Source organism: Phyllobates terribilis, unplaced genomic scaffold, assembly GCF_046119375.1.
Source record: "Phyllobates terribilis strain yellow unplaced genomic scaffold, ASM4611937v1 Scaffold_213__1_contigs__length_3403324, whole genome shotgun sequence".
NCBI classification, from domain to species: domain Eukaryota; kingdom Metazoa; phylum Chordata; class Amphibia; order Anura; family Dendrobatidae; genus Phyllobates; species Phyllobates terribilis.
Genome location: NW_027362973.1, coordinates 1,613,969 through 1,630,176, shown reverse-complemented (window position 1 = coordinate 1,630,176; position 16,208 = coordinate 1,613,969). Strand labels below are relative to the sequence as shown.

General features: G+C 45.1%; 12 non-coding genes and 1 pseudogene across 12 annotated transcripts; all 13 read left to right on the top strand.

Annotated features, from left to right (window-relative positions):
- Positions 1 to 75: 75 nt before the first annotated feature.
- Positions 76 to 266, top strand: LOC141213870 (U2 spliceosomal RNA). The gene has a single exon (XR_012283205.1). It is a non-coding gene; the product is annotated as a U2 spliceosomal RNA (small nuclear RNA).
- A 1,115-nt stretch (positions 267 to 1,381) lies between these two features.
- Positions 1,382 to 1,572, top strand: LOC141214038 (U2 spliceosomal RNA). Its single transcript, XR_012283369.1, has one exon. It is a non-coding gene; the product is annotated as a U2 spliceosomal RNA (small nuclear RNA).
- Positions 1,573 to 2,688: 1,116 nt separating this feature from the next.
- LOC141213869 (U2 spliceosomal RNA) lies at positions 2,689 to 2,879 on the top strand. Its single transcript, XR_012283204.1, has one exon. It is a non-coding gene; the product is annotated as a U2 spliceosomal RNA (small nuclear RNA).
- Positions 2,880 to 3,994: 1,115 nt separating this feature from the next.
- LOC141213868 (U2 spliceosomal RNA) lies at positions 3,995 to 4,185 on the top strand. The gene has a single exon (XR_012283203.1). It is a non-coding gene; the product is annotated as a U2 spliceosomal RNA (small nuclear RNA).
- A 1,115-nt stretch (positions 4,186 to 5,300) lies between these two features.
- On the top strand, positions 5,301 to 5,491 carry LOC141213866 (U2 spliceosomal RNA). The gene has a single exon (XR_012283201.1). It is a non-coding gene; the product is annotated as a U2 spliceosomal RNA (small nuclear RNA).
- A 1,115-nt stretch (positions 5,492 to 6,606) lies between these two features.
- LOC141213865 (U2 spliceosomal RNA) lies at positions 6,607 to 6,797 on the top strand. The gene has a single exon (XR_012283200.1). It is a non-coding gene; the product is annotated as a U2 spliceosomal RNA (small nuclear RNA).
- Positions 6,798 to 7,912: 1,115 nt separating this feature from the next.
- LOC141213864 (U2 spliceosomal RNA) lies at positions 7,913 to 8,103 on the top strand. Its single transcript, XR_012283199.1, has one exon. It is a non-coding gene; the product is annotated as a U2 spliceosomal RNA (small nuclear RNA).
- A 1,115-nt stretch (positions 8,104 to 9,218) lies between these two features.
- On the top strand, positions 9,219 to 9,310 carry LOC141214162 (U2 spliceosomal RNA; annotated as a pseudogene).
- A 796-nt stretch (positions 9,311 to 10,106) lies between these two features.
- LOC141214125 (U2 spliceosomal RNA) lies at positions 10,107 to 10,298 on the top strand. Its single transcript, XR_012283439.1, has one exon. It is a non-coding gene; the product is annotated as a U2 spliceosomal RNA (small nuclear RNA).
- Positions 10,299 to 11,413: 1,115 nt separating this feature from the next.
- LOC141213863 (U2 spliceosomal RNA) lies at positions 11,414 to 11,604 on the top strand. Its single transcript, XR_012283198.1, has one exon. It is a non-coding gene; the product is annotated as a U2 spliceosomal RNA (small nuclear RNA).
- A 1,115-nt stretch (positions 11,605 to 12,719) lies between these two features.
- On the top strand, positions 12,720 to 12,910 carry LOC141213862 (U2 spliceosomal RNA). Its single transcript, XR_012283197.1, has one exon. It is a non-coding gene; the product is annotated as a U2 spliceosomal RNA (small nuclear RNA).
- Positions 12,911 to 14,025: 1,115 nt separating this feature from the next.
- LOC141213861 (U2 spliceosomal RNA) lies at positions 14,026 to 14,216 on the top strand. Its single transcript, XR_012283196.1, has one exon. It is a non-coding gene; the product is annotated as a U2 spliceosomal RNA (small nuclear RNA).
- Positions 14,217 to 15,331: 1,115 nt separating this feature from the next.
- On the top strand, positions 15,332 to 15,522 carry LOC141213991 (U2 spliceosomal RNA). Its single transcript, XR_012283323.1, has one exon. It is a non-coding gene; the product is annotated as a U2 spliceosomal RNA (small nuclear RNA).
- The last annotated feature ends 686 nt before the right edge of the window (positions 15,523 to 16,208 follow it).

Below are 16,208 nucleotides of genomic sequence, written 5' to 3'. Positions count from 1 at the left end.
ATCCAGGAGCTCATCTCCACAAATGGACTTTTCAGGATCCTTGGGTGGCTCCGTAGTTTGAAACCAATTCTGGTTATCGCTTCTCGGCCTTTTGGCTAAGATCAAGTGTAGTATCTGTTCTTATCAGTTTAATATCTGATACGTCCCCTATCTGGGGACCATATATTAAATGGATTTTTAGAACAGGGAGATGGAAAAAGAGCTTGCTCTGTCCACTCCACGCATTGACCTGGTATTGCAGTATCTCCAGGACCGGTGCACCCCTTCTTTAATGCAGTTTCTAAAATCAGAAAGAATTGAATTCAATGTTTTTTGTTCATTTTGCTTGTTTGTCGGATTTTGGGATTGACTCTTTGGCTTTGCTTTTCTTCTCCTCATTGGATTTTTCATGTTCAAAGTTGCAGAAGCCAGATTACAAGCTCATTTTGGTTCAACTTCAGCAACTGTGCATTGCATTGCCATGTAATGTGATGCAATGCTATCTTTCTAGCTCTCCCTTTTTACTTCCTTTTGGATAAACAGACATATTAGGCAAGCATTTTGGAGCTTTCACCTAAATAACTACAGGTGGTGAGATAAGCTGCACAATATAATTGACCTTTCAGTATATTGTTGCACACACACCATCTATTTAGCAAATGCCCTTGTTATCAACAGCAGCCTTTTAAACTCACCTGAGCTAACAGGTATGTGCGCTGGTTACTCTGCTGCGCTTAAAATTTCTTTTTTGGTTTGCTACAATGCCTTTTCTGAAACGTTGTCTCCCTCTGCTGGAACACTGACTTCTTTCATTTAATGCCTGCAGACTATAAAAGAGAACCCAACCCAAAAAGTTTGGTTGATTAGTCTGTGGCATTCTGTTAAACTGTTGCTTATGGCGGTCTCTGTGAGCTTCTCAGCGACATTCAGCCAGCCAGGTATCCTGCCTGCAGTAGATGGAATGTGGCAATGGAACGCTGGCTGCGCGTGTCATAATAGGCTCTGAGCCTTTATATACCTGTGCACAGCAGCAGCCACCTTCAGTCTGCTGCTGGACAGCCAGCAGCAGCAGCAGCAGGAGAGGTATGTAATCAGGAGCCCTCCTGCTAAGGGTAGACAGCTGCTCGTTCCACCCCACCCCCCGCCTTAATTGGTTCTCCTCCCTTCCAACGGTGTTGAGGCGGGTGGGAACAGCAGGGGGTGAAGGTGCTGTGTTTAAAGAGGTGGAGTTATGCAGATCTAAAACGCGTGGATTGCAGCAGCAGCAAGCCGAAAAGTGCAGGCATGTAAGGGATCTAGAGGTTGACAACATGTCTTCTTAACGGGAGTCCAGGAGCTCATCTCCACAAATGGACTTTTCAGGATCCTTGGGTGGCTCCGTAGTTTGAAACCAATTCTGGTTATCGCTTCTCGGCCTTTTGGCTAAGATCAAGTGTAGTATCTGTTCTTATCAGTTTAATATCTGATACGTCCCCTATCTGGGGACCATATATTAAATGGATTTTTAGAACAGGGAGATGGAAAAACAGCTTGCTCTGTCCACTCCACGCATTGACCTGGTATTGCAGTATCTCCAGGACCGGTGCACCCCTTCTTTAATGCAGTTTCTAAAATCAGAAAGAATTGAATTCAATGTTTTTTGTTCATTTTGCTTGTTTGTCGGATTTTGGGATGGACTCTTTGGCTTTGCTTTTCTTCTCCTCATTGGATTTTTCATGTTCAAAGTTGCAGAAGCCAGATTACAAGCTCATTTTGGTTCAACTTCAGCAACTGTGCATTGCATTGCCATGTAATGTGATGCAATGCTATCTTTCTAGCTCTCCCTTTTTACTTCCTTTTGGATAAACAGACATATTAGGCAAGCATTTTGGAGCTTTCACCTAAATAACTACAGGTGGTGAGATAAGCTGCACAATATAATTGACCTTTCAGTATATTGTTGCACACACACCATCTATTTAGCAAATGCCCTTGTTATCAACAGCAGCCTTTTAAACTCACCTGAGCTAACAGGTATGTGCGCTGGTTACTCTGCTGCGCTTAAAATTTCTTTTTTGGTTTGCTACAATGCCTTTTCTGAAACGTTGTCTCCCAAATGCTGGAACACTGACTTCTTTCATTTAATGCCTGCAGACTATAAAAGAGAACCCAACCCAAAAAGTTTGGTTGATTAGTCTGTGGCATTCTGTTAAACTGTTGCTTATGGCGGTCTCTGTGAGCTTCTCAGCGACATTCAGCCAGCCAGGTATCCTGCCTGCAGTAGATGGAATGTGGCAATGGAACGCTGGCTGCGCGTGTCATAATAGGCTCTGAGCTTTTATATACCTGTGCACAGCAGCAGCCACCTTCAGTCTGCTGCTGGACAGCCAGCAGCAGCAGCAGCAGGAGAGGTATGTAATCAGGAGCCCTCCTGCTAAGGGTAGACAGCTGCTCGTTCCACCCCACCCCCCGCCTTAATTGGTTCTCCTCCCTTCCAACGGTGTTGAGGCGGGTGGGAACAGCAGGGGGTGAAGGTGCTGTGTTTAAAGAGGTGGAGTTATGCAGATCTAAAACGCGTGGATTGCAGCAGCAGCAAGCCGAAAAGTGCAGGCATGTAAGGGATCTAGAGGTTGACAACATGTCTTCTTAACGGGAGTCCAGGAGCTCATCTCCACAAATGGACTTTTCAGGATCCTTGGGTGGCTCCGTAGTTTGAAACCAATTCTGGTTATCGCTTCTCGGCCTTTTGGCTAAGATCAAGTGTAGTATCTGTTCTTATCAGTTTAATATCTGATACGTCCCCTATCTGGGGACCATATATTAAATGGATTTTTAGAACAGGGAGATGGAAAAAGAGCTTGCTCTGTCCACTCCACGCATTGACCTGGTATTGCAGTATCTCCAGGACCGGTGCACCCCTTCTTTAATGCAGTTTCTAAAATCAGAAAGAATTGAATTCAATGTTTTTTGTTCATTTTGCTTGTTTGTCGGATTTTGGGATGGACTCTTTGGCTTTGCTTTTCTTCTCCTCATTGGATTTTTCATGTTCAAAGTTGCAGAAGCCAGATTACAAGCTCATTTTGGTTCAACTTCAGCAACTGTGCATTGCATTGCCATGTAATGTGATGCAATGCTATCTTTCTAGCTCTCCCTTTTTACTTCCTTTTGGATAAACAGACATATTAGGCAAGCATTTTGGAGCTTTCACCTAAATAACTACAGGTGGTGAGATAAGCTGCACAATATAATTGACCTTTCAGTATATTGTTGCACACACACCATCTATTTAGCAAATGCCCTTGTTATCAACAGCAGCCTTTCAAACTCACCTGAGCTAACAGGTATGTGCGCTGGTTACTCTGCTGCGCTTAAAATTTCTTTTTTGGTTTGCTACAATGCCTTTTCTGAAACGTTGTCTCCCTCTGCTGGAACACTGACTTCTTTCATTTAATGCCTGCAGACTATAAAAGAGAACCCAACCCAAAAAGTTTGGTTGATTAGTCTGTGGCATTCTGTTAAACTGTTGCTTATGGCGGTCTCTGTGAGCTTCTCAGCGACATTCAGCCAGCCAGGTATCCTGCCTGCAGTAGATGGAATGTGGCATTGGAACGCTGGCTGCGCGTGTCATAATAGGCTCTGAGCCTTTATATACCTGTGCACAGCAGCAGCCACCTTCAGTCTGCTGCTGGACAGCCAGCAGCAGCAGCAGCAGGAGAGGTATGTAATCAGGAGCCCTCCTGCTAAGGGTAGACAGCTGCTCGTTCCACCCCACCCCCCGCCTTAATTGGTTCTCCTCCCTTCCAACGGTGTTGAGGTGGGTGGGAACAGCAGGGGGTGAAGGTGCTGTGTTTAAAGAGGTGGAGTTATGCAGATCTAAAACGCGTGGATTGCAGCAGCAGCAAGCCGAAAAGTGCAGGCATGTAAGGGATCTAGAGGTTGACAACATGTCTTCTTAACGGGAGTCCAGGAGCTCACCTCCACAAATGAACTTTTCAGGATCCTTGGGTGGCTCCGTAGTTTGAAACCAATTCTGGTTATCGCTTCTCGGCCTTTTGGCTAAGATCAAGTGTAGTATCTGTTCTTATCAGTTTAATATCTGATACGTCCCCTATCTGGGGACCATATATTAAATGGATTTTTAGAACAGGGAGATGGAAAAAGAGCTTGCTCTGTCCACTCCACGCATTGACCTGGTATTGCAGTATCTCCAGGACCGGTGCACCCCTTCTTTAATGCAGTTTCTAAAATCAGAAAGAATTGAATTCAATGTTTTTTGTTCATTTTGCTTGTTTGTCGGATTTTGGGATGGACTCTTTGGCTTTGCTTTTCTTCTCCTCATTGGATTTTTCATGTTCAAAGTTGCAGAAGCCAGATTACAAGCTCATTTTGGTTCAACTTCAGCAACTGTGCATTGCATTGCCATGTAATGTGATGCAATGCTATCTTTCTAGCTCTCCCTTTTTACTTCCTTTTGGATAAACAGACATATTAGGCAAGCATTTTGGAGCTTTCACCTAAATAACTACAGGTGGTGAGATAAGCTGCACAATATAATTGACCTTTCAGTATATTGTTGCACACACACCATCTATTTAGCAAATGCCCTTGTTATCAACAGCAGCCTTTTAAACTCACCTGAGCTAACAGGTATGTGCGCTGGTTACTCTGCTGCGCTTAAAATTTCTTTTTTGGTTTGCTACAATGCCTTTTCTGAAACGTTGTCTCCCTCTGCTGGAACACTGACTTCTTTCATTTAATGCCTGCAGACTATAAAAGAGAACCCAACCCAAAAAGTTTGGTTGATTAGTCTGTGGCATTCTGTTAAACTGTTGCTTATGGCGGTCTCTGTGAGCTTCTCAGCGACATTCAGCCAGCCAGGTATCCTGCCTGCAGTAGATGGAATGTGGCAATGGAACGCTGGCTGCGCGTGTCATAATAGGCTCTGAGCCTTTATATACCTGTGCACAGCAGCAGCCACCTTCAGTCTGCTGCTGGACAGCCAGCAGCAGCAGCAGCAGGAGAGGTATGTAATCAGGAGCCCTCCTGCTAAGGGTAGACAGCTGCTCGTTCCACCCCACCCCTCGCCTTAATTGGTTCTCCTCCCTTCCAACGGTGTTGAGGCGGGTGCGAACAGCAGGGGGTGAAGGTGCTGTGTTTAAAGAGGTGGAGTTATGCAGATCTAAAACGCGTGGATTGCAGCAGCAGCAAGCCGAAAAGTGCAGGCATGTAAGGGATCTAGAGGTTGACAACATGTCTTCTTAACGGGAGTCCAGGAGCTCATCTCCACAAATGGACTTTTCAGGATCCTTGGGTGGCTCCGTAGTTTGAAACCAATTCTGGTTATCGCTTCTCGGCCTTTTGGCTAAGATCAAGTGTAGTATCTGTTCTTATCAGTTTAATATCTGATACGTCCCCTATCTGGGGACCATATATTAAATGGATTTTTAGAACAGGGAGATGGAAAAAGAGCTTGCTCTGTCCACTCCACGCATTGACCTGGTATTGCAGTATCTCCAGGACCGGTGCACCCCTTCTTTAATGCAGTTTCTAAAATCAGAAAGAATTGAATTCAATGTTTTTTGTTCATTTTGCTTGTTTGTCGGATTTTGGGATGGACTCTTTGGCTTTGCTTTTCTTCTCCTCATTGGATTTTTCATGTTCAAAGTTGCAGAAGCCAGATTACAAGCTCATTTTGGTTCAACTTCAGCAACTGTGCATTGCATTGCCATGTAATGTGATGCAATGCTATCTTTCTAGCTCTCCCTTTTTACTTCCTTTTGGATAAACAGACATATTAGGCAAGCATTTTGGAGCTTTCACCTAAATAACTACAGGTGGTGAGATAAGCTGCACAATATAATTGACCTTTCAGTATATTGTTGCACACACACCATCTATTTAGCAAATGCCCTTGTTATCAACAGCAGCCTTTTAAACTCACCTGAGCTAACAGGTATGTGCGCTGGTTACTCTGCTGCGCTTAAAATTTCTTTTTTGGTTTGCTACAATGCCTTTTCTGAAACGTTGTCTCCCTCTGCTGGAACACTGACTTCTTTCATTTAATGCCTGCAGACTATAAAAGAGAACCCAACCCAAAAAGTTTGGTTGATTAGTCTGTGGCATTCTGTTAAACTGTTGCTTATGGCGGTCTCTGTGAGCTTCTCAGCGACATTCAGCCAGCCAGGTATCCTGCCTGCAGTAGATGGAATGTGGCAATGGAACGCTGGCTGCGCGTGTCATAATAGGCTCTGAGCCTTTATATACCTGTGCACAGCAGCAGCCACCTTCAGTCTGCTGCTGGACAGCCAGCAGCAGCAGCAGCAGGAGAGGTATGTAATCAGGAGCCCTCCTGCTAAGGGTAGACAGCTGCTCGTTCCACCCCACCCCCCGCCTTAATTGGTTCTCCTCCCTTCCAACGGTGTTGAGGCGGGTGGGAACAGCAGGGGGTGAAGGTGCTGTGTTTAAAGAGGTGGAGTTATGCAGATCTAAAACGCGTGGATTGCAGCAGCAGCAAGCCGAAAAGTGCAGGCATGTAAGGGATCTAGAGGTTGACAACATGTCTTCTTAACGGGAGTCCAGGAGCTCATCTCCACAAATGGACTTTTCAGGATCCTTGGGTGGCTCCGTAGTTTGAAACCAATTCTGGTTATCGCTTCTCGGCCTTTTGGCTAAGATCAAGTGTAGTATCTGTTCTTATCAGTTTAATATCTGATACGTCCCCTATCTGGGGACCATATATTAAATGGATTTTTAGAACAGGGAGATGGAAAAAGAGCTTGCTCTGTCCACTCCACGCATTGACCTGGTATTGCAGTATCTCCAGGACCGGTGCACCCCTTCTTTAATGCAGTTTCTAAAATCAGAAAGAATTGAATTCAATGTTTTTTGTTCATTTTGCTTGTTTGTCGGATTTTGGGATGGACTCTTTGGCTTTGCTTTTCTTCTCCTCATTGGATTTTTCATGTTCAAAGTTGCAGAAGCCAGATTACAAGCTCATTTTGGTTCAACTTCAGCAACTGTGCATTGCATTGCCATGTAATGTGATGCAATGCTATCTTTCTAGCTCTCCCTTTTTACTTCCTTTTGGATAAACAGACATATTAGGCAAGCATTTTGGAGCTTTCACCTAAATAACTACAGGTGGTGAGATAAGCTGCACAATATAATTGACCTTTCAGTATATTGTTGCACACACACCATCTATTTAGCAAATGCCCTTGTTATCAACAGCAGCCTTTTAAACTCACCTGAGCTAACAGGTATGTGCGCTGGTTACTCTGCTGCGCTTAAAATTTCTTTTTTGGTTTGCTACAATGCCTTTTCTGAAACGTTGTCTCCCTCTGCTGGAACACTGACTTCTTTCATTTAATGCCTGCAGACTATAAAAGAGAACCCAACCCAAAAAGTTTGGTTGATTAGTCTGTGGCATTCTGTTAAACTGTTGCTTATGGCGGTCTCTGTGAGCTTCTCAGCGACATTCAGCCAGCCAGGTATCCTGCCTGCAGTAGATGGAATGTGGCAATGGAACGCTGGCTGCGCGTGTCATAATAGGCTCTGAGCCTTTATATACCTGTGCACAGCAGCAGCCACCTTCAGTCTGCTGCTGGACAGCCAGCAGCAGCAGCAGCAGGAGAGGTATGTAATCAGGAGCCCTCCTGCTAAGGGTAGACAGCTGCTCGTTCCACCCCACCCCCCGCCTTAATTGGTTCTCCTCCCTTCCAACGGTGTTGAGGCGGGTGGGAACAGCAGGGGGTGAAGGTGCTGTGTTTAAAGAGGTGGAGTTATGCAGATCTAAAACGCGTGGATTGCAGCAGCAGCAAGCCGAAAAGTGCAGGCATGTAAGGGATCTAGAGGTTGACAACATGTCTTCTTAACGGGAGTCCAGGAGCTCACCTCCACAAATGAACTTTTCAGGATCCTTGGGTGGCTCCGTAGTTTGAAACCAATTCTGGTTATCGCTTCTCGGCCTTTTGGCTAAGATCAAGTGTAGTATCTGTTCTTATCAGTTTAATATCTGATACGTCCCCTATCTGGGGACCATATATTAAATGGATTTTTAGAACAGGGAGATGGAAAAAGAGCTTGCTCTGTCCACTCCACGCATTGACCTGGTATTGCAGTATCTCCAGGACCGGTGCACCCCTTCTTTAATGCAGTTTCTAAAATCAGAAAGAATTGAATTCAATGTTTTTTGTTCATTTTGCTTGTTTGTCGGATTTTGGGATGGACTCTTTGGCTTTGCTTTTCTTCTCCTCATTGGATTTTTCATGTTCAAAGTTGCAGAAGCCAGATTACAAGCTCATTTTGGTTCAACTTCAGCAACTGTGCATTGCATTGCCATGTAATGTGATGCAATGCTATCTTTCTAGCTCTCCCTTTTTACTTCCTTTTGGATAAACAGACATATTAGGCAAGCATTTTGGAGCTTTCACCTAAATAACTACAGGTGGTGAGATAAGCTGCACAATATAATTGACCTTTCAGTATATTGTTGCACACACACCATCTATTTAGCAAATGCCCTTGTTATCAACAGCAGCCTTTTAAACTCACCTGAGCTAACAGGTATGTGCGCTGGTTACTCTGCTGCGCTTAAAATTTCTTTTTTGGTTTGCTACAATGCCTTTTCTGAAACGTTGTCTCCCTCTGCTGGAACACTGACTTCTTTCATTTAATGCCTGCAGACTATAAAAGAGAACCCAACCCAAAAAGTTTGGTTGATTAGTCTGTGGCATTCTGTTAAACTGTTGCTTATGGCGGTCTCTGTGAGCTTCTCAGCGACATTCAGCCAGCCAGGTATCCTGCCTGCAGTAGATGGAATGTGGCAATGGAACGCTGGCTGCGCGTGTCATAATAGGCTCTGAGCCTTTATATACCTGTGCACAGCAGCAGCCACCTTCAGTCTGCTGCTGGACAGCCAGCAGCAGCAGCAGCAGGAGAGGTATGTAATCAGGAGCCCTCCTGCTAAGGGTAGACAGCTGCTCGTTCCACCCCACCCCCCGCCTTAATTGGTTCTCCTCCCTTCCAACGGTGTTGAGGCGGGTGGGAACAGCAGGGGGTGAAGGTGCTGTGTTTAAAGAGGTGGAGTTATGCAGATCTAAAACGCGTGGATTGCAGCAGCAGCAAGCCGAAAAGTGCAGGCATGTAAGGGATCTAGAGGTTGACAACATGTCTTCTTAACGGGAGTCCAGGAGCTCATCTCCACAAATGGACTTTTCAGGATCCTTGGGTGGCTCCGTAGTTTGAAACCAATTCTGGTTATTGCTTCTCGGCCTTTTGGCTAAGATCAAGTGTAGTATCTTTCGAAAAGGCGGTTTTGGATGTTTGCCGCCCTAGTAGATTGATACATTATGCACACTGGGGTTTAGGCGCTTGTTAGTACGCCAGGTGGCTAATATAGTCATCTGGTGGAAAGCATGGCCCCCCAGGATCGACGCCATTGAGCCGGGGAAGATCGAAAGCCCGAAGTGTGAAGTGCCCCAGGAGTGGTGACCCTGGGGTGCCTTAACTCACTGGGATTGGGAACCCCACTTGAGTTTATGGCACATTTGCACTAGCACTTCAATATTTCTTTCTTCACACACACCCTTATTCCGGGCCTTCTGGCCTTAGGATGGGGAATTTTTCAATTCCCGGTCGAAGGTCCGGGCAGTATTATACTGTGAAACCTTCACTATTTATTTAATTTCTTTGTCACTGTGTGTCCACTTATTCACGTGTGTCACGTCCTGCTAGGATTTTGTCGGGATGCGGTTCCCTTACGGGTTCCTCTCTTGGCAGGTCTAGGGGGGGAGTGTGTGGCCATCAGGTTCCGCTCCCCCCTGAACCCCCCTGGCTCTCCTCTTTCGGGAGGAGAGCGTTGTTGGCTCCCCTCTTCCGGGAGGGGAGCACAGTCTTTGGCTCCCAGTGCCTTGCTCGGGTGAGAACTCGGGCAGGTGCTGGGGGTAAGATTGGGTCGCCTCTGGCTCCGGCTGGAGGTGGCTATTTGTCCCTGTTCCTCGCTGTGGCCTTCTGGCTCGGAGGGACGGGGAATGGTTTGGGGGACCCTTCTCCTTTTGGAGAGGGTTTCAAGAAGACCAGCATCCTAGTGCACTTTTTTTGTGGCACTTGTCACTTTTTTAAGCGCACTCGGGTTTTGTACACGAATTCGGGCTTTCGAAAAAAAAAAGAAAGAAAAAAAAAAAAAATCTGTTCTTATCAGTTTAATATCTGATACGTCCCCTATCTGGGGACCATATATTAAATGGATTTTTAGAACAGGGAGATGGAAAAAGAGCTTGCTCTGTCCACTCCATGCATTGACCTGGTATTGCAGTATCTCCAGGACCGGTGCACCCTTTCTTTAATGCAGTTTCTAAAATCAGAAAGAATTGAATTCAATGTTTTTTGTTCATTTTGCTTGTTTGTCGGATTTTGGGATGGACTCTTTGGCTTTGCTTTTCTTCTCCTCATTGGATTTTTCATGTTCAAAGTTGCAGAAGCCAGATTACAAGCTCATTTTGGTTCAACTTCAGCAACTGTGCATTGCATTGCCATGTAATGTGATGCAATGCTTTCTTTCTAGCTCTCCCTTTTTACTTCCTTTTGGATAAACAGACATATTAGGCAAGCATTTTGGAGCTTTCACCTAAATAACTACAGGTGGTGAGATAAGCTGCACAATATAATTGACCTTTCAGTATATTGTTGCACACACACCATCTATTTAGCAAATGCCCTTGTTATCAACAGCAGCCTTTTAAACTCACCTGAGCTAACAGGTGTGTGCGCTGGTTACTCTGCTGCGCTTAAAATTTCTTTTTTGGTTTGCTACAATGCCTTTTCTGAAACGTTGTCTCCCTCTGCTGGAACACTGATTTCTTTCATTTAATGCCTGCAGACTATAAAAGAGAACCCAACCCAAAAAGTTTGGTTGATTAGTCTGTGGCATTCTGTTAAACTGTTGCTTATGGCGGTCTCTGTGAGCTTCTCAGCGACATTCAGCCAGCCAGGTATCCTGCCTGCAGTAGATGGAATGTGGCAATGGAACGCTGGCTGCACGTGTCATAATAGGCTCTGAGCCTTTATATACCTGTGCACAGCAGCAGCCACCTTCAGTCTGCTGCTGGACAGCCAGCAGCAGCAGCAGCAGGAGAGGTATGTAATCAGGAGCCCTCCTGCTAAGGGTAGACAGCTGCTCGTTCCACCCCACCCCCCGCCTTAATTGGTTCTCCTCCCTTCCAACGGTGTTGAGGCGGGTGGGAACAGCAGGGGGTGAAGGTGCTGTGTTTAAAGAGGTGGAGTTATGCAGATCTAAAACGCGTGGATTGCAGCAGCAGCAAGCCGAAAAGTGCAGGCATGTAAGGGATCTAGAGGTTGACAACATGTCTTCTTAACGGGAGTCCAGGAGCTCATCTCCACAAATGGACTTTTCAGGATCCTTGGGTGGCTCCGTAGTTTGAAACCAATTCTGGTTATCGCTTCTCGGCCTTTTGGCTAAGATCAAGTGTAGTATCTGTTCTTATCAGTTTAATATCTGATACGTCCCCTATCTGGGGACCATATATTAAATGGATTTTTAGAACAGGGAGATGGAAAAAGAGCTTGCTCTGTCCACTCCACGCATTGACCTGGTATTGCAGTATCTCCAGGACCGGTGCACCCCTTCTTTAATGCAGTTTCTATAATCAGAAAGAATTGAATTCAATGTTTTTTGTTCATTTTGCTTGTTTGTCGGATTTTGGGATGGACTCTTTGGCTTTGCTTTTCTTCTCCTCATTGGATTTTTCATGTTCAAAGTTGCAGAAGCCAGATTACAAGCTCATTTTGGTTCAACTTCAGCAACTGTGCATTGCATTGCCATGTAATGTGATGCAATGCTATCTTTCTAGCTCTCCCTTTTTACTTCCTTTTGGATAAACAGACATATTAGGCAAGCATTTTGGAGCTTTCACCTAAATAACTACAGGTGGTGAGATAAGCTGCACAATATAATTGACCTTTCAGTATATTGTTGCACACACACCATCTATTTAGCAAATGCCCTTGTTATCAACAGCAGCCTTTTAAACTCACCTGAGCTAACAGGTATGTGTGCTGGTTACTCTGCTGCGCTTAAAATTTCTTTTTTGGTTTGCTACAATGCCTTTTCTGAAACGTTGTCTCCCTCTGCTGGAACACTGACTTCTTTCATTTAATGCCTGCAGACTATAAAAGAGAACCCAACCCAAAAAGTTTGGTTGATTAGTCTGTGGCATTCTGTTAAACTGTTGCTTATGGCGGTCTCTGTGAGCTTCTCAGCGACATTCAGCCAGCCAGGTATCCTGCCTGCAGTAGATGGAATGTGGCAATGGAACGCTGGCTGCGCGTGTCATAATAGGCTCTGAGCCTTTATATACCTGTGCACAGCAGCAGCCACCTTCAGTCTGCTGCTGGACAGCCAGCAGCAGCAGCAGCAGGAGAGGTATGTAATCAGGAGCCCTCCTGCTAAGGGTAGACAGCTGCTCGTTCCACCCCACCCCCCGCCTTAATTGGTTCTCCTCCCTTCCAACGGTGTTGAGGCGGGTGGGAACAGCAGGGGGTGAAGGTGCTGTGTTTAAAGAGGTGGAGTTATGCAGATCTAAAACGCGTGGATTGCAGCAGCAGCAAGCCGAAAAGTGCAGGCATGTAAGGGATCTAGAGGTTGACAACATGTCTTCTTAACGGGAGTCCAGGAGCTCATCTCCACAAATGGACTTTTCAGGATCCTTGGGTGGCTCCGTAGTTTGAAACCAATTCTGGTTATCGCTTCTCGGCCTTTTGGCTAAGATCAAGTGTAGTATCTGTTCTTATCAGTTTAATATCTGATACGTCCCCTATCTGGGGACCATATATTAAATGGATTTTTAGAACAGGGAGATGGAAAAAGAGCTTGCTCTGTCCACTCCACGCATTGACCTGGTATTGCAGTATCTCCAGGACCGGTGCACCCCTTCTTTAATGCAGTTTCTAAAATCAGAAAGAATTGAATTCAATGTTTTTTGTTCATTTTGCTTGTTTGTCGGATTTTGGGATGGACTCTTTGGCTTTGCTTTTCTTCTCCTCATTGGATTTTTCATGTTCAAAGTTGCAGAAGCCAGATTACAAGCTCATTTTGGTTCAACTTCAGCAACTGTGCATTGCATTGCCATGTAATGTGATGCAATGCTATCTTTCTAGCTCTCCCTTTTTACTTCCTTTTGGATAAACAGACATATTAGGCAAGCATTTTGGAGCTTTCACCTAAATAACTACAGGTGGTGAGATAAGCTGCACAATATAATTGACCTTTCAGTATATTGTTGCACACACACCATCTATTTAGCAAATGCCCTTGTTATCAACAGCAGCCTTTTAAACTCACCTGAGCTAACAGGTATGTGCGCTGGTTACTCTGCTGCGCTTAAAATTTCTTTTTTGGTTTGCTACAATGCCTTTTCTGAAACGTTGTCTCCCTCTGCTGGAACACTGACTTCTTTCATTTAATGCCTGCAGACTATAAAAGAGAACCCAACCCAAAAAGTTTGGTTGATTAGTCTGTGGCATTCTGTTAAACTGTTGCTTATGGCGGTCTCTGTGAGCTTCTCAGCGACATTCAGCCAGCCAGGTATCCTGCCTGCAGTAGATGGAATGTGGCAATGGAACGCTGGCTGCGCGTGTCATAATAGGCTCTGAGCCTTTATATACCTGTGCACAGCAGCAGCCACCTTCAGTCTGCTGCTGGACAGCCAGCAGCAGCAGCAGCAGGAGAGGTATGTAATCAGGAGCCCTCCTGCTAAGGGTAGACAGCTGCTCGTTCCACCCCACCCCCCGCCTTAATTGGTTCTCCTCCCTTCCAACGGTGTTGAGGCGGGTGGGAACAGCAGGGGGTGAAGGTGCTGTGTTTAAAGAGGTGGAGTTATGCAGATCTAAAACGCGTGGATTGCAGCAGCAGCAAGCCGAAAAGTGCAGGCATGTAAGGGATCTAGAGGTTGACAACATGTCTTCTTAACGGGAGTCCAGGAGCTCATCTCCACAAATGGACTTTTCAGGATCCTTGGGTGGCTCCGTAGTTTGAAACCAATTCTGGTTATCGCTTCTCGGCCTTTTGGCTAAGATCAAGTGTAGTATCTGTTCTTATCAGTTTAATATCTGATACGTCCCCTATCTGGGGACCATATATTAAATGGATTTTTAGAACAGGGAGATGGAAAAAGAGCTTGCTCTGTCCACTCCACGCATTGACCTGGTATTGCAGTATCTCCAGGACCGGTGCACCCCTTCTTTAATGCAGTTTCTAAAATCAGAAAGAATTGAATTCAATGTTTTTTGTTCATTTTGCTTGTTTGTCGGATTTTGGGATGGACTCTTTGGCTTTGCTTTTCTTCTCCTCATTGGATTTTTCATGTTCAAAGTTGCAGAAGCCAGATTACAAGCTCATTTTGGTTCAACTTCACCAACTGTGCATTGCATTGCCATGTAATGTGATGCAATGCTATCTTTCTAGCTCTCCCTTTTTACTTCCTTTTGGATAAACAGACATATTAGGCAAGCATTTTGGAGCTTTCACCTAAATAACTACAGGTGGTGAGATAAGCTGCACAATATAATTGACCTTTCAGTATATTGTTGCACACACACCATCTATTTAGCAAATGCCCTTGTTATCAACAGCAGCCTTTTAAACTCACCTGAGCTAACAGGTATGTGCGCTGGTTACTCTGCTGCGCTTAAAATTTCTTTTTTGGTTTGCTACAATGCCTTTTCTGAAACGTTGTCTCCCTCTGCTGGAACACTGACTTCTTTCATTTAATGCCTGCAGACTATAAAAGAGAACCCAACCCAAAAAGTTTGGTTGATTAGTCTGTGGCATTCTGTTAAACTGTTGCTTATGGCGGTCTCTGTGAGCTTCTCAGCGACATTCAGCCAGCCAGGTATCCTGCCTGCAGTAGATGGAATGTGGCAATGGAACGCTGGCTGCGCGTGTCATAATAGGCTCTGAGCCTTTATATACCTGTGCACAGCAGCAGCCACCTTCAGTCTGCTGCTGGACAGCCAGCAGCAGCAGCAGCAGGAGAGGTATGTAATCAGGAGCCCTCCTGCTAAGGGTAGACAGCTGCTCGTTCCACCCCACCCCCCGCCTTAATTGGTTCTCCTCCCTTCCAACGGTGTTGAGGCGGGTGGGAACAGCAGGGGGTGAAGGTGCTGTGTTTAAAGAGGTGGAGTTATGCAGATCTAAAACGCGTGGATTGCAGCAGCAGCAAGCCGAAAAGTGCAGGCATGTAAGGGATCTAGAGGTTGACAACATGTCTTCTTAACGGGAGTCCAGGAGCTCATCTCCACAAATGGACTTTTCAGGATCCTTGGGTGGCTCCGTAGTTTGAAACCAATTCTGGTTATCGCTTCTCGGCCTTTTGGCTAAGATCAAGTGTAGTATCTGTTCTTATCAGTTTAATATCTGATACGTCCCCTATCTGGGGACCATATATTAAATGGATTTTTAGAACAGGGAGATGGAAAAAGAGCTTGCTCTGTCCACTCCATGCATTGACCTGGTATTGCAGTATCTCCAGGACCGGTGCACCCCTTCTTTAATGCAGTTTCTAAAATCAGAAAGAATTGAATTCAATGTTTTTTGTTCATTTTGCTTGTTTGTCGGATTTTGGGATGGACTCTTTGGCTTTGCTTTTCTTCTCCTCATTGGATTTTTCATGTTCAAAGTTGCAGAAGCCAGATTACAAGCTCATTTTGGTTCAACTTCAGCAACTGTGCATTGCATTGCCATGTAATGTGATGCAATGCTATCTTTCTAGCTCTCCCTTTTTACTTCCTTTTGGATAAACAGACATATTAGGCAAGCATTTTGGAGCTTTCACCTAAATAACTACAGGTGGTGAGATAAGCTGCACAATATAATTGACCTTTCAGTATATTGTTGCACACACACCATCTATTTAGCAAATGCCCTTGTTATCAACAGCAGCCTTTTAAACTCACCTGAGCTAACAGGTATGTGCGCTGGTTACTCTGCTGCGCTTAAAATTTCTTTTTTGGTTTGCTACAATGCCTTTTCTGAAACGTTGTCTCCCTCTGCTGGAACACTGACTTCTTTCATTTAATGCCTGCAGACTATAAAAGAGAACCCAACCCAAAAAGTTTGGTTGATTAGTCTGTGGCATTCTGTTAAACTGTTGCTTATGGCGGTCTCTGTGAGCTTCTCAGCGACATTCAGCCAGCCAGGTATCCTGCCTGCAGTAGATGGAATGTGGCAATGG